Source organism: Ornithorhynchus anatinus, chromosome X1, assembly GCF_004115215.2.
Source record: "Ornithorhynchus anatinus isolate Pmale09 chromosome X1, mOrnAna1.pri.v4, whole genome shotgun sequence".
Taxonomy (NCBI): Eukaryota; Metazoa; Chordata; class Mammalia; order Monotremata; family Ornithorhynchidae; genus Ornithorhynchus; species Ornithorhynchus anatinus.
Window position 1 is genome coordinate 39,588,896 of NC_041749.1, and position 14,023 is coordinate 39,602,918.

The window sequence follows — 14,023 nt, forward strand, 5'->3', positions numbered from 1 at the left end:
GAGTGAAAATCACTGCCCACAACGAGTTCACAGTCTGGTGGTGGGGGCGAGGGGAGAGACAGACATCAGTATAAATGAAAATACATCAATATAAATAAATAAAATTACAGATAGTGCTGTGGGGTAGGGAGCAGGGGAAGAGCAAAGGGAGTAAGTCAAGGTGACAAAGAAGGGAGTGATAGATGAGGAAAAGTGGGACTTAGTCTGGGAAGGCCTCTTGGAGGAGATGTGTCTTCAGTAAGGCTTTGAAGCGGGGGAGAGTAATTATCTGGCAGACTTGAGGAGGGAGGACATTCCAGGCCAGAGGTAGGACGTGGGCCAGGGGTCAGCAAGGAGAGAGGCGAGATCGAGGCACAGTGAGAAGTTTAGCACTAGAGGAGCAAAGTGTGCATGTTGGGTTGTAGAAAGACAGCAGTGAGGTGAGGTCAGAGGGGGCAAGGTGATAAAGTGCTTTAAAGTCAATGGTGAGGAAATTTTTTTGATACAGAGGTGGACAGGTAACCATTGAAGATTTTTGAGGCAGAGTGGGAGGGGTGGGGGATGACATGTCCTGAACGTTTCTATAGAAAGATGATCTGGGCAGTGAAGTGAAGTATGGACTGGAGTGGGGAGAGGCAGGAAGTTGTGAGGTCAGCAAGGAGGTTGATGCAGTAGACTAGGCAGGATAGAAAAAGTGATTATATTAAAATGGGTAGCAATTTGGATGGAGAGGAAAGGGTGGATTTTAGCGATGTTGTGAAGGTGGGACCGACAGGATTTGATGATGGATTGAATATGTGGGATAAATGAGAGAGAAGAGTCATGGATAATGCAAAGATTACAGGCTCGTGAGATCGGAAGGATGGTGGTGCTGTCTACAGTGATGGGAAGGTCCAGGAGAGGACAGGGTTTGGTGGGAAGATAAGGAGTTCTATTTTGGACATGTTAAGTTTGAGGTGACGGGAGGACTCCAAGTAGAGATGTCTTGAAGGCAAGAGGAGATGTGACCCTGAAGAGAGGGAGACGGATCAAGGGAGGAGATGCAGATTTGGGTACCATCTGCATTAAGATGGTAGTTGAAGCAGTGGGAGCGAATGTTCTCCAAGGGAATGAATGCAGATGGAGAATTGAAGGAGACCGAGAACTGAACCTTGAGGGACCCTCACAGTTAGGGGGTGTTCAATCCACCCTCAGCTCCACAGCAATATATTTTAATGTCCGTCTACCCCTCTAGACTGAAAGCTCTTTGTAGGCAGGGAAGATGTCTAACAACTCCGTAATAGTGTACTCTCTCAAAGACTTAAGTGCAGTGCTCTGCAAGAAGTGCTCAATAAAAACCACTGACTGACTGATTACAAGGTGCTTTATGAAGGCAAGAAGAAGGCTGTTATTCAAATTAAATTGGACACTTTTTTTTTTACGGAAGTTGAAAAACCACCAGCAGAGCCAATAAAACAAGCTTCTACTTTTGCAGCTTCCTGTAAAGATTCCTCACCATTCTACAACTCCTCATTTAGCTTAATGTTGTGATGCTAGGCTTGGATTTACTTTAATAAGGGTTAAACAATAGTTTAGTGATTCAAAACATCCTATCCATTGTAGGACAAAGTTATGCCCAAGTGAATAAAACCACATGGGGTTTCCTACCATCAACTCCTTCCCCCAGCATGTCACCAAAGAACCAGTTAATTTAGGAATCACTATAAAAACTAATGTAAAATGTGAGACCCTTTTAGTCTGACTAAATGCTAACTTTCTCACTGTATCCTGATCCTATCTACCCCTCCCCTCACCTTCAAAGTCTTATCGAAGGCACAGCTCCTCCAAGAAGCCTTCCCCCATTACGCCCTCATTTCCTCTTCTCCCACTCCCTTCTTCATGGTCATTGCACCTGGATTTGCACCCTTTATTCACCTCTCCCTCAGGCCCATAGCACTTATACCTTGTCTTGTCTTATGCTATCGAGTCTTTTCCGACCCGCAGCGACACCACGGACACATCTCTCCCAGAACTCCCCGCTCTCCATCTGCAGTCGTTCTGGTAGTGGAGCCATAGAGTTTTCTTGTTAAAAATACGGAAGTGGTTGACCATTGCCGCCTTCCGCTCAGTAAACTCAAGTCTCACCCTCGACTCTCTCCTGGGCCACTGCTGCCCAGCATGAGTGAATTTTGACTTGTAGCAAATTGCCTTCCACTCGCTAGCCACTGCCCAAGCTAGGAATGGAATGGACAGGCCTCTGCTTGATTCTCCCTCCCGTAGCCAAGACTGGTAGAGTACTGGAAACTCTCCAGATGCGACCCTGAGGGGGCAGCACTTCTGTACATATTCGTAATTTATTTATATTAATGTCTGTCTCCCCCTCTAGATCGTGAGCTCGTTGTGGGAAAGGGTCTACCAACTCAAGTATATTGTATGCTCTCAAGTGCACAGTACAGTGCTCTACACAAAGTAAGTCCTCAATGAATTCAACTAATTGACTGACTGCAGCCTTCCACACCCTCGGTGGTCCACCCAACTACCCATACTTTGGTGCGATAGAAATAACAGATAAAAAAGAAATTGTACTCTCCCAAGTGCTTAGTACATGCTTAGCCCACAGTGAATGTTCAATAAATACGATTGGATTAATGAATGAATTAATAAATGAATGAATAAATGAATGAAGGTGATGGTGGAGATTTGGAAGCCTCCACAAATGATTTCCTGAGCATGCAGAGGCAAAGACTTGGGCAGGGCAGGACAGTGCTTGGAGACACACCATCTTATGAATTCCTCCTCTACCCTCAGTAGCGGAAGCAACCTGTTGGGAACCCCCCGTCCCCTCATGGTTTCCACAACTGATAACTGGCAAGGAGCTGGGTTGAAGAGCTGCCTTAACTGTACCCTCCCTGACCGGGTACCACCCTCGCCATGACCTGAACCTGTCCTCTCTGAGCCTTGGGCTCTAATATTTTGAATGGAAACCAGCAGACAGCTTGCCTGGGCCAGGTTGTCACGCGGACTGGCAGATGCGGGGGGGTGGGGCTGAGAGGGGAGGGTGGGGCTGGGCAAACCCTGGTCCAAGAAACGTTGAACGGGAAAGAACAGGTGGAGAGCTGCTGGTGTTCCCAGAGTCCTGCCAGCAGCCTTCAGGGCAGCTGCCCTAACGGCACCCAAATAAATCAGGCGTGGCTGGCCTGGATTGTGAGCATAGACTGAAGGCACATTTGTCTACACTTATATACCCTTGGGATAACCCCAAGGAGTTCTCTCTCCCTTGGGCTCAGGGACAAAATAATAATTATTATTATTATGATATTTGTTAAGCATGTACTAAGCCCTGGGGTGGATACAAGCTAATCGGGTTGGACACAGTCTCTGAAACATGGGGCCCACAGTCTCAATCCCCATTCTATGGATGAGACAATTGAGGCACAGAGAAGTGAAGTGACTTGCCCAAGGTCACACGGAAGACAGCTGGTGAAGCCGGAATTAGAACCCTTGACCCTCTGACTCCCAGACCCATGCTTTAACCACTATGCCATGACTGGGTATCATATTTTCTAAAAAGGCTCAGTGAGGGAGTCTTACAATCCCTTTCCTCTGTTCCCTCCGTCCACTAAGACTAATAACAATAATAATAATAATGATGATGATGATGATGATGATGATGATGATGATAACAACTGTGGTTCTGGTTAAGCACTTACTATGTGTCGGACACCATAAGAAGCACTGGAGTAGATACAAGATAATCGGTTGAACACAGTCCGTGCCCCACATGAGCTCACAGTCTTAATCCTCATTTCATTATTATTAATATTATTAATAATTATTATTGTATTTGTTACACACTTACTGTGTGCCAGGCACTGTACTAAGCACTGGGGTGGATACAAGCAAACTGTGTTGGACACAGTCCCACGTGGGATTTATAATCTTAATCCCCATTTTACATATGAGACAACTGAGGCACATAGAAGTGAAGTGACTTGTCCAAGGTTGTATGGCAGACAAGAGGTGGAGCCAGGATTAGAACCCAGGTCTTCTGACTCCCACGTCTGTGCCTTTTCCACTAGACCATGTGGTTTCTCACTGGACCTTGGGGTGTCATTGAAAGAAGGGCAGAAAGCCCAGTAGCTAGAGATTAATGTGATTAATGTTTGGAGTATGCCATCCTTATCAGTCAGTCACTTGACTTTACAAACTTTTGGGGGCTGAAATGAGTGACTCTGCCATCTGAAGGGGAAGGGAATTAATCGGCCCCCTGTCCATCTTTGCTCCGGCAATGGTACTATTTACTGACTGCCTCGTGTGTACAAAGCATGGAATTAAACCCTTGGGAGAGTACACCTGAGTAGGAGGGAGGGATCCTGCCTGCAGTGAGTTTACACTTCAATAACGCTGTATTCAGCGTTTGGGAGAGTACAATACCACAGAAATGGTCTGACATAGTCTCTGCCCATAACGAGCTTACAGTCCAGAGGGAGTGAGTAGTTTCTCCGCCAAAGGCTTCTTTTGGCACCAGGGACTTGAGGGTCTTAGGTATTCAGGAGCAAGACCCAAAATGAAGTCCTGTCCAGTATTTCATTGATGACCCTTTTGGTAAAGGTCAGCAGTAGGCGGTTAGGTCCCCTCTTCTAAAGCGTGGGATTTGGTCAGCCCCCTTTGATGCTGCCTGAGAGACCTACCCGGTTTTCAACCGCAGGGAGTGAATCACCCGCTATGCAACTGCAGGGAGTGAATTGTAGCTGAGTGGCTACTTCATGGACAAAATGAGAAACAATGATGGGAGAAGGGGGATGAGGGAAGAGGAGGGTGATCTATCATCCCTGAACATGATCTATCACCCCTGAACCCTCAAAAATGGGGGGTAAATGGGGAGGGGATCTAATCATGGGGACATGGGGGGGGGGGGAATAGAATGACCCCTCGGTTGGGGGGAAGGGTGATGCCTGGCTCCCGTCCCACTTCTGGCCTGGAATGCCCTCCCTCCTCACTTCAGCCAAACTAGCACATTTCCCCCCTTCAAAGACCTACTGAAAGCTCACCCTCACCTACTCCAGGAGGCCTTCCCAGACTGAGCCCCCCTTTTCCTCTTCTCTATCCCCTCCTCGCCCCACAGCACTTGTGTATTTATTTACATATTTATTTTATTAATGATATGCATATATCTATAATTCTATCTATTTATATTGTTGCTATTGATGCCCGTCTACTTGTTTCATTTTCCGTCTCCCCCCACTACACTGTGAGCCCATTGTTGGGTAGGAATTGTCTCTATTTAATGTCAAATTGTACTTTCCAAGCGCTTAGTACAGTGCTCTGCACACAGTAAGCGCTCAATAAATTCGATTGAATGCTTGAATGAATGAAGGGTGATGCCCTCCTTTGCAGGGGACAGGGGCCGGTGGGGGCACCTAGGCAGAGGGGCAAGGGGACAGGGTGACATCTCTCCTACATGGGGGAGATGGGGTGAAGCTCTCCAGTGGGAAGGAGTCACCCGGGCAGGGCAGGGGGGTGAAGCCCTCCCTTAGGGGTACGGGGTGATTGCCGGGGTGGGGGGGGGGGGGAGACCCTCCTGTTGGGGGCACAGGATGATGTCAGGGCAGGGGGAAGGGGTGAAGCCCTCCCTTGGTGACGATGCGGGACAACTCCAGGGTCAGGTCCCTCCCATGGTCCCCCCCCCACCCAGTGCCACCCTGCGGCGCGGGGGAGGGGGGTGTCGGGGATCCGGGGGTGGCAGTGGGGGGGTCCCGGGGGTCCCGGGAGGGGGTGGGGTGGGGGTCGTGGGTCCGGGCTGCGGGGGAGGCGGGGGCGGAAGCTCAGGCGGCCGCCCGCGGTGGGGAGGTTTAAAGGAAATTTACAATCATTTCCTCTCTGCGGTTTGGTGACAAATCAACAACATCCTGTTCTTTTGTGGGCTCCGGGCGCCGGGCAGGCGGGGGGCGGGCCGGGGCCGGGGCCGGGGCCGGGGGGCTCCGCACGGGCCCGGGGAGCGGATCGACCCACCGACGGACAGACGGATGGACGGACGGATGGATGGATGGATGGACGGACGGGGGGGAGGGGCAGGGGACGGGTGGGCAGGGGGCGCAGGGGGCGGGGGGTTACAGGGAGGGGGTCGCAGGGGGCAGGAGGTCCAGGGGGTCCAGGGAGGGGGTCGCAGGAGGTAGGGGATCCAGGGAGGGGGTCGCAAGGGGTAGGGGACACAAGGGGGTAGGGGGGCGCAGGGGGTAGGGGATACGGGGGCGGTCAAAGTGGGTAGGGGGCGCAGGGAGTAGGGGATACGGGGGGGGGGGGGGGAGAGGCTAGGGGGCGCAGGAGGGGCAGGGGGCACAGGGAGGAGTCGCAGGGGATAAGAGGGCACAGGAGGGGTAGAGGGCACAGGGAGGGGGGCGCAGGAGGACCGGGGTTACAGAGAGGGCGTGGTAGGGGGCAGGGGAGGGAGGTGCAGGGCAGGGGTCTCGGGTAGGTCGGGCCCAGGGCCGGAGGCGGGTTGCAGGGGAGGGGGTGGAGGTGGACCCCCTCTCCTCCCCCTTCCCCCCGCCTCCGCCGCCAGCTGTCGGGAGCCCTGCGGAGCCCGGAGGACCGCAAGGACCTGCCCCGGGACGGCCCGGCCCCCCTCACCCCCATCCCCACCATCCCCACCCCCACCAGCTCCAGGGGGGGAGGGGTCCTGCCCCGCTCCATGCCCGGCTCAGCCCCTCCCCCGCCCGGGCCGGAGGCTCGGGGCTCCCTCCTGCCCCGGGCCCGGGGCGTCTCTCCTCCTCCCCGCTCCCCACCACCCCCGGGGGAGGGGAAATCAGCTCAGCCCCTCCCCATGCCCCCGCACGGTTCCTGTCCTTTGGGAGGAAGCGGGAGACAGAGCAGCCAAAAACCCCGGGATCAAAGCCCACGACTCGCTACTCTCCGTTCCTCCGTCCTTGCCCCCCCGTTCATCTGTTTGTCCCTGTCCATCCATCCGTCCCCCATCCATCCATCCGACCGTTTCCCCATCTATCCATCGGTCCCCCGTCCATCCGACCATCTGTCCATCTCCCCGTCCATCCCTCCATCCCTCTGTCCTTCATCCATCCGTCCGACCTCCATCCATCTATTCATCCTTCCCCCATCCATCCATCCATCCATCCATCCCTCATCCATCCATCCATCCCCCCATCCATCCATCCCCCCATCCATCCGTCCATCCCCCCATCCATCCGTCTATCCCCCATCCATCTGTCTATCCGTCCACCATCCCAGTCCATCCATTCATCCCCACTCTCGCAACGACTGTCACCGAAACCCTGCAAAGCCACGGATCTGCTTCCAGATGCGGGGCCGGCCTCCCCGCTGCTAACCCTCGGTGGACAGAACCAGCCTGGATACAGACACTTTCCGATGCAGCCGGAGATCTGGGGACACCTTTTAGGACCATCTATTACTTTGTAACCCTCCGCTCCCAACCCCCCAAGAGAAGGGCCCGGGATTTGTTCTTCGACAGCACTCTCTGAAACACTTAATAATAATCATAATATTGGTTAAGCGCTTACTATGTACCAAGCAACCAAGCACTGTACTAAGCTCTGGGATGGTTGCAAGCTAATTAGGTCCCAAATGCGGCTCACAGTCTCAATCCCCATTTTACAAGATGAGGTAACTGAGGCCCAGAGAAGAGAAGTTAATGTTTTTTTTTTTTAATGTTGGTATTTGTTAAGCGCTTACTATGTGCAGAGCACTGTTCTAAGCGCTGGGGTGACTTGCCCAAGTTCACACAGCAGACAAGTGGCAGAGCTGGCAGTAGAACCCATGACCTTCTGACTCCCAGGTCCCTGCTCTCTAATAATAATGATGATGATGATGGTATTTGTTAAGCGCTTACTATGTGCCAAGCAATGTTCCAAGTGCTGGGGTAGATACAGGGTAATCAGGTTGTCTCACATGGGGCTCACAGTCTACATCCCCATTTTACAGATGAGGCAACTGAGGCTCAGAGAAGTTAAGTGACTTGCCCAAAGCTGACCAGTGGCGGAGTTGGGATTAGAACCCATGACCTCTGACTTCCAGGCCCGTGTTCTATCCACTACACCATGCTGTTTCTATACTTAGCATAATGTTCCGCTTGTTGTGGGCAGGGAATGTGTCTACCAACTCTATTGTTGTACTCCCCCAAGAGCTTAATGCAGTGCTCTGCACACCATAAGCACTCAATAAATACGATTGATTGATCGGTAAGTGTTCAATAAATACCAGTGATTTATGGAGCTGTGGAGAGATAGCAGTAATAATAGTATTTTTTTAAGCACTTACTGAGGGCAGTGCATGATGTGAGTCACTTTTGACAGTCCAAGAGAAGCAATGTGGACTAGTGGATACAGCATGGGCCTGGGAGTCAGAAGGACTTGGGTTCTAATCCCAGCTTTGCCATATGTCTGCTCTATGACCTTAGGCAAGTCACTGTGCCTCAGTTTCCTCATCTGCACGTAGGACCTGACTATCTTGTATCTATGCCAGCACTTGGCATGTAGCACTTAACAAATACCACACTATTACTATTACTATTTTTTATTATTATCATCTGTAAAATGGATTTAAGGCTCTGAGCCCCATGTGCAATAGGGACCGTGTCCAACCTGATTAACTTGTATCTACCCCAATGCTTTGTACAGTATCTGGCACAAAGTGCTTAATAAATACCTTTTTTAAAAAAAGCACAAGACATTTACCGTCTAATGAGATAAAGGAATTGAAACCAGGTGTACTTTAGGGGCTAGCCTGCCTGTTGGCAGGAGATCGAACTAGATGGCCTCCAGAGATTCCTGCCACCTTCAGGGTGCCAAAGTTGCAGCCAGAAATAATGAAGCCAGCCTTTAAGAGAACTCGCTGCCTTACACTTTTTAGCTCTTTCTGGGTGTTTTCTCACAGGCCGCATCGCCCATAAAAACGTTACTTTGCACCTCAACCAGCCAGATGTACCATTTGGTGGGGGGAAACAACAGGGCCCTCCCCCTGGATTCCAAGCAGAGGTGGTAGAGCCCCATTTGGGACAAAACTTGGGCCCGGCAGGGCCAAGGGCCAGGAGTCTGGGTCCGGTACCCAGCATTGCCCATGTGCAGTTCTCTGGGTGGGCTAAGGGTGCTTGGCTCACATGCGTATGCCAGGCATGGGTGCCTGGGGCACAGCACAGTAGTTTTCTACTTGTCTACTGACTTTCTAACTTCATTATCACTGAAATCCCATTCTCCCTCCCCTGAAACACTTGGTTCCTCCTCTCAAAGGAGACCTCGGATCTCTTGGCCATTCATTGATTCAACTTAGTATTTACTGAGCACTTACTGTGTGTGGAGCACGGTACTAAGCAGTTGGGAGAGTACAATATAACAGTAAGCAGACACATTCCCTGCCCACAGTGCTCAATAAATATGAATGAATGAATTCTCAATGAAATGAAGAGGATGTAAACCAAACTGTAGAGGGTCAAGAGAGGAATCAGAGAAGAGGAAGTGGAGGCAGCTTGAATATGCAACCCGTTTAGGTATTTGGACAAGAATGGGAGGAGATGGGGCAACAGCCAGAGGTTACAGTGGGATCCTGAGTAGGTTTGGGGGAGACTGGGAAGACTGTTAGCATGTTGGAAGGTGCCATGAAAGTGAATGATGGTGATCAGGGTGGGAAGAGGGGACACAGGACTTCAGAAGAGATGGGGGGTGGGAAGGGGAAGGGAACTCACGCTGACTTGTTCACTGTATTCATTCCCCCTTCTCAGCCCCACCACACTTATGTACATATCACCAGTGCTCTCCTTCTTGCCAAATTCAGTGGCCTCTACTCCATACTGATCCTCCTCAACCTCTCAACTGCCTTCAACACTGTCGACCATTCCCTTCTCCTGGAAACATGACCCAAGCCTGGTTTCACTGATACTGTCCTCTCCTGGTTCTCCTCTTATCTCTCTGACAGATCATTCTCAGTCTCCTTCATGGGCTCCTCCTCCTCTGTGTCCCACCCTCTAAACGGGGGGTGGGGGGGGGGGAATCCCTCAAGGTTCAGCTCTGGGTCCCTTCTATTTTCCATCCACACCCACTCCCTTGGAGAACTTATTTGGTCTCATGGCTTCAACTACCACCTCTATGTGGATAACGCCCAAATCTCCATCTCCATCTCTTATCTCTAGCTCTCTTTGCAATCTTGCATTTCCTCTTGCCTTCAAGACATCTGTACTTGGATGTCCTCCCATCACCTCGAGCTTAACATGTCCAAAACAGAACTCCTTATCTTCAGCAATCAGAGAAGCAACTATGTGCAGAGCACTGTAAACACTTGGGAGAGCACAAGAGAGTAAATCAACACAATTCCTGCCCTCAAGGAGTTTACAATCCAGGTGGGAGACAGAAGTGGATGGGCAACCAATGGAGGTTCTTAAGGATGGGAAGGCATAGACTGAATGATTTTTGTAGAAAAATGATCCGGGCAGCAGAGTGATGTATGGACTGGGGTAGGGAGATACAGGAGGCAGGAAGTTTAGCAAGGAGGCTGATGCAGTAATCAAAGTGAGATAGGATAAGTGCTTGGATCATCATATTAGTAGTTTGGATGGAGAGGAAAGGGTGGATTTTAGTGATGTTGTGAATATACAACCCGCGGGATTTGGTGACAGATTGAATATGTGGGCTGTATGAGATGAGTCGAGGATAATGCCACGGTAATGGGCGTACGATGTAGGGAAGGTAGTCATATTGTCTACAGTGATGGGAAAAGTAGGGGCAGGACAGGATTTTAGTGGGAAGATGAGGAGTTCAGTTTTGGACATGTTAAGTTTGAGGTTGTCGGCGGGACATCCGGAAATGTGACCCTGCAGAGAAGAAGAGAGGGCAGAGCTAGAGATGTAGAGTTGGGAATCATCTATGTAAAAATGGTAGTTGAAGCCATAGGAAGAAATGAGTTTTCTAAGGAAGTAGGTGCAAATGGAGAATAGAAGGGGACCCAGACTGAATCTTGATGGACCCCAATTGTCAGAGGGTGGGAAGCAGAGGAGGAGCCTCTTCTCAATCAATAATGTTTACTGAGCACCTAATGGGTACAGAGTCTTATACTCAAGCTTGGGTGAGTACAATAGAGTTAGCAGACTGAAATCTGCCCTCAAAGAGTTTACAAACTAGTGGAGGAGCCAGACATAAAATAAATTGCAGAGAGGAGGAAGTAATGGAGTAGAAAACCATGTACAAAAGTGCTTTGGTGTGGGAGTATATAAATGCTTTAGATGGTGTAGAAGTGTCGAAGGGAAAGTTGCTAGTTGTGCTGGGCAAAAATGAAGAGTTGAGAGATTAATCCTCTCCTCCAAGAGGTCTTCCCCAACCAAAGCCTCATTTGCTCAATCCCTCTCCCTTCAACTTCACCCTTGCACTTAGATTTTTACCCTTTATTCCTCCCACCCTCAGCCCCACAGCAATTATGGAACATAGTCGTTAATTTATTTTAATGTTTGTCTCTCCATCTAGACTGTAAGCCCCTTGTGGGCAGAGATTGTTTCTACTAACTTTATTGTATAGTATCCTACTAAGTGCTTAAGAGAGTGCTATGCACACTATACATTCAATAAATATGATTGATTGACTGATTATCAGAGGCCTCCCCACTGCTTCTGCACTAAGTCTCCTTACTGTCCTCCCTGCCTCCTGGTTTTCCCCCCTCCAATCCATGCTTCACTCTACTGCCCAGATAGATCCTTTTTCTACAAAAACGTTCAGTCCATGTTTCCCCACTCCTCAAGAACCTCCAGTGGTTACCTTCCACCTCCACATCCAACAGAAACTCCTTACTAGGGGCTTTAAAGCACTCATTCAACTTGCCTCCTCCTATCTCACCTCACTTCTACTACAACCCAGCCTGCACACTTTACTCCTCTAATGCCAACCTACTCACTGAACCTCGATCTCCTCAATCTTACCACTGACCTCTTGCCCACATCCTGCTTCTGGCCTGGAAGGCACCTGGAATGCACTCGCTCTTCATATCCGACAGACACTCTCCCCACTTTCAAAGCCTTATTGAAGGCACATCTCCTCCAAAATAATAATAATTGCATTTGTTAAGCGCTTACTATGTGCAAAGCACTAAGCACTGGGCACTGCCCTGACTAAACCCTCATCTCCTTTTTCTCCCACTCCCTTCTGCATCTCCCTGATCTGTTCCCTTTCACCCTGCCTACAGCCCCACAACATTTATGCACATATCTGTAATTATTTATTTATGTTAATGTCCGTCTCCCTCTCTAGACTGTTACCTCATTGTGGGCAGGGAATGTGTTTGTTATATTGTTGTACTGTACTCTCCCAACTGCTTAGTACACTGCTCTGCCCAAAGTAAGTGCTCAATAAATATGATTGACTGCTTGAATAATTGATATCCCCTTTTCCCTCTCCCTCTTGTCTGTCAAGTATTCTAGTCTCTTCTCCCACCTAGATTGTAAACTCCTTGAGGCTAGGTATTGTGTTGATTTACTCTACTGTGTTCTCCCAGGTGTTTACAGTGCTCTGCACATAGTTTCCCCTCTGCTGATTGATTGATGACTTTACCAGGCCTGGGACAGAGCCCCTTCCATGATCTAGCAAGAAACAAAGCCAAAGAGGACAACAGAAAGCTGGGTGGTGGGTTACCGGGACTTTTAATTTCCAACAACTCCTTTTCTCTGTCTGACTTAAAAATACAAATAGTCCCAGTATTTCAACACCAAGAGTAAATGCCAAGAGAAGCGGCATGGCTTAATGGATAGAGCAAAAGCCTGAGAGTCAGAAGGTCATGGGTTCTAATCCTGATCCACCACTTGTCCTTTGCTTCAGTTACCTCATCTGTAAAATGGGGATTGAGACTGTGAACCCCCTGTGGGACAGGGACTGTGTCTAACCCAATTTGCTTGTATCCATCTCAGCACTTAGTACAATGCCTGGCACATAGTAAGTGTTTAACAAATACCATTATTGTTATTATTATTATTTCCAAGCAAACAGCTCCTGGGAACTGCCCTTAGTAATCCCCACAAGTGAACAGCCTTGGAACCAGTGAGGGCTCTACAGCACAGTGAGGGGTTGGGGTAGAATAATAATAATAATAATGGTGTTTGTTAAGTGTTAATTATGTGCCAAGCACTGTTCTAAGCACTGGGGTAGATACAAGATAATCAGGGTGGACATAGTCCCTGTCGCATATGGGGCTTGCAATCTTAATCCCCACTTTGCTGATGAGGTAACTGAGGCACCAGAGAAGTGAAGTGAACTACCCCAGGTCACAGAGCAGACAAGTGGAAGAGCTGGGATTAGAACCCACACCCTCTGTCTTCCAGGCCCATGCGCTTGCCACTAGGCCATGCTGCGTCACAGCCTCAGTAGTAATTGTGGTATTTGTTAAGTGCTTCTTATGTGCCGAGCATGGCACTAAGCACTGAGGGAGATACAAGAAAACCAGGTTGAACAGAGTTTCTGTCTCACACGGGCTGCACAGCCTGAGTAGGAAGGAGAACAAGTATTTAATCCTTACTTTACAGATGAGGAAACCAAGGCACAGAGATGGTAAGTGACTTCTCCAAGGTCAAATGGTTGAGCTGGGAATAGAAACCAGGTCCACAATTACTCCCAGACCCATATACCTTCTACGGGGCCACACTGCTTCTGCATCCCCTGGCTCCCTGCCAGCTTTATGGGAGAGGGATTGATGCCTCTTCACGTGGTTGCTACCTGAAGAGCCCAGCAAGGAGCTGAGTGGGCAAGCTCAGGGAAGGAGCAGAAGGATTCGGCCAGTGACCTGAACCTTCTGGTCCCTTCCCAGCCAATTTTTGGGAAAGGCTCTAGTTCCTCCAGGAAAAAAAAAATGGGAAAGCTCAGAGTATCTGGGGTTTAAACAGATGGACTATTAACCATGTAGCCAAGCTAGCAGGATTTTTCCAGATTGCCTGCCAGTCAGCCATTTGTCTTTGGGGAAGTCCGGGGTTGAGAAGGGAAGAAATTCTCCCAACTTCTGGGAACACCCAGGTCTGTTTCATGACAGTGAGGATCCTGAAACCCCAGTAAAATTCTGGGTTCTGTTCACT

General features: G+C 49.7%; 1 non-coding gene across 1 annotated transcript; it reads right to left on the reverse strand.

Annotated features, from left to right (window-relative positions):
* Window positions 1-2,150: 2,150 nt before the first annotated feature.
* Window positions 2,151-2,288, reverse strand: LOC114806873. Its single transcript, XR_003754929.1, has one exon. It is a non-coding gene; the product is annotated as a small nucleolar RNA SNORA7 (small nucleolar RNA).
* Window positions 2,289-14,023: the final 11,735 nt, after the last annotated feature.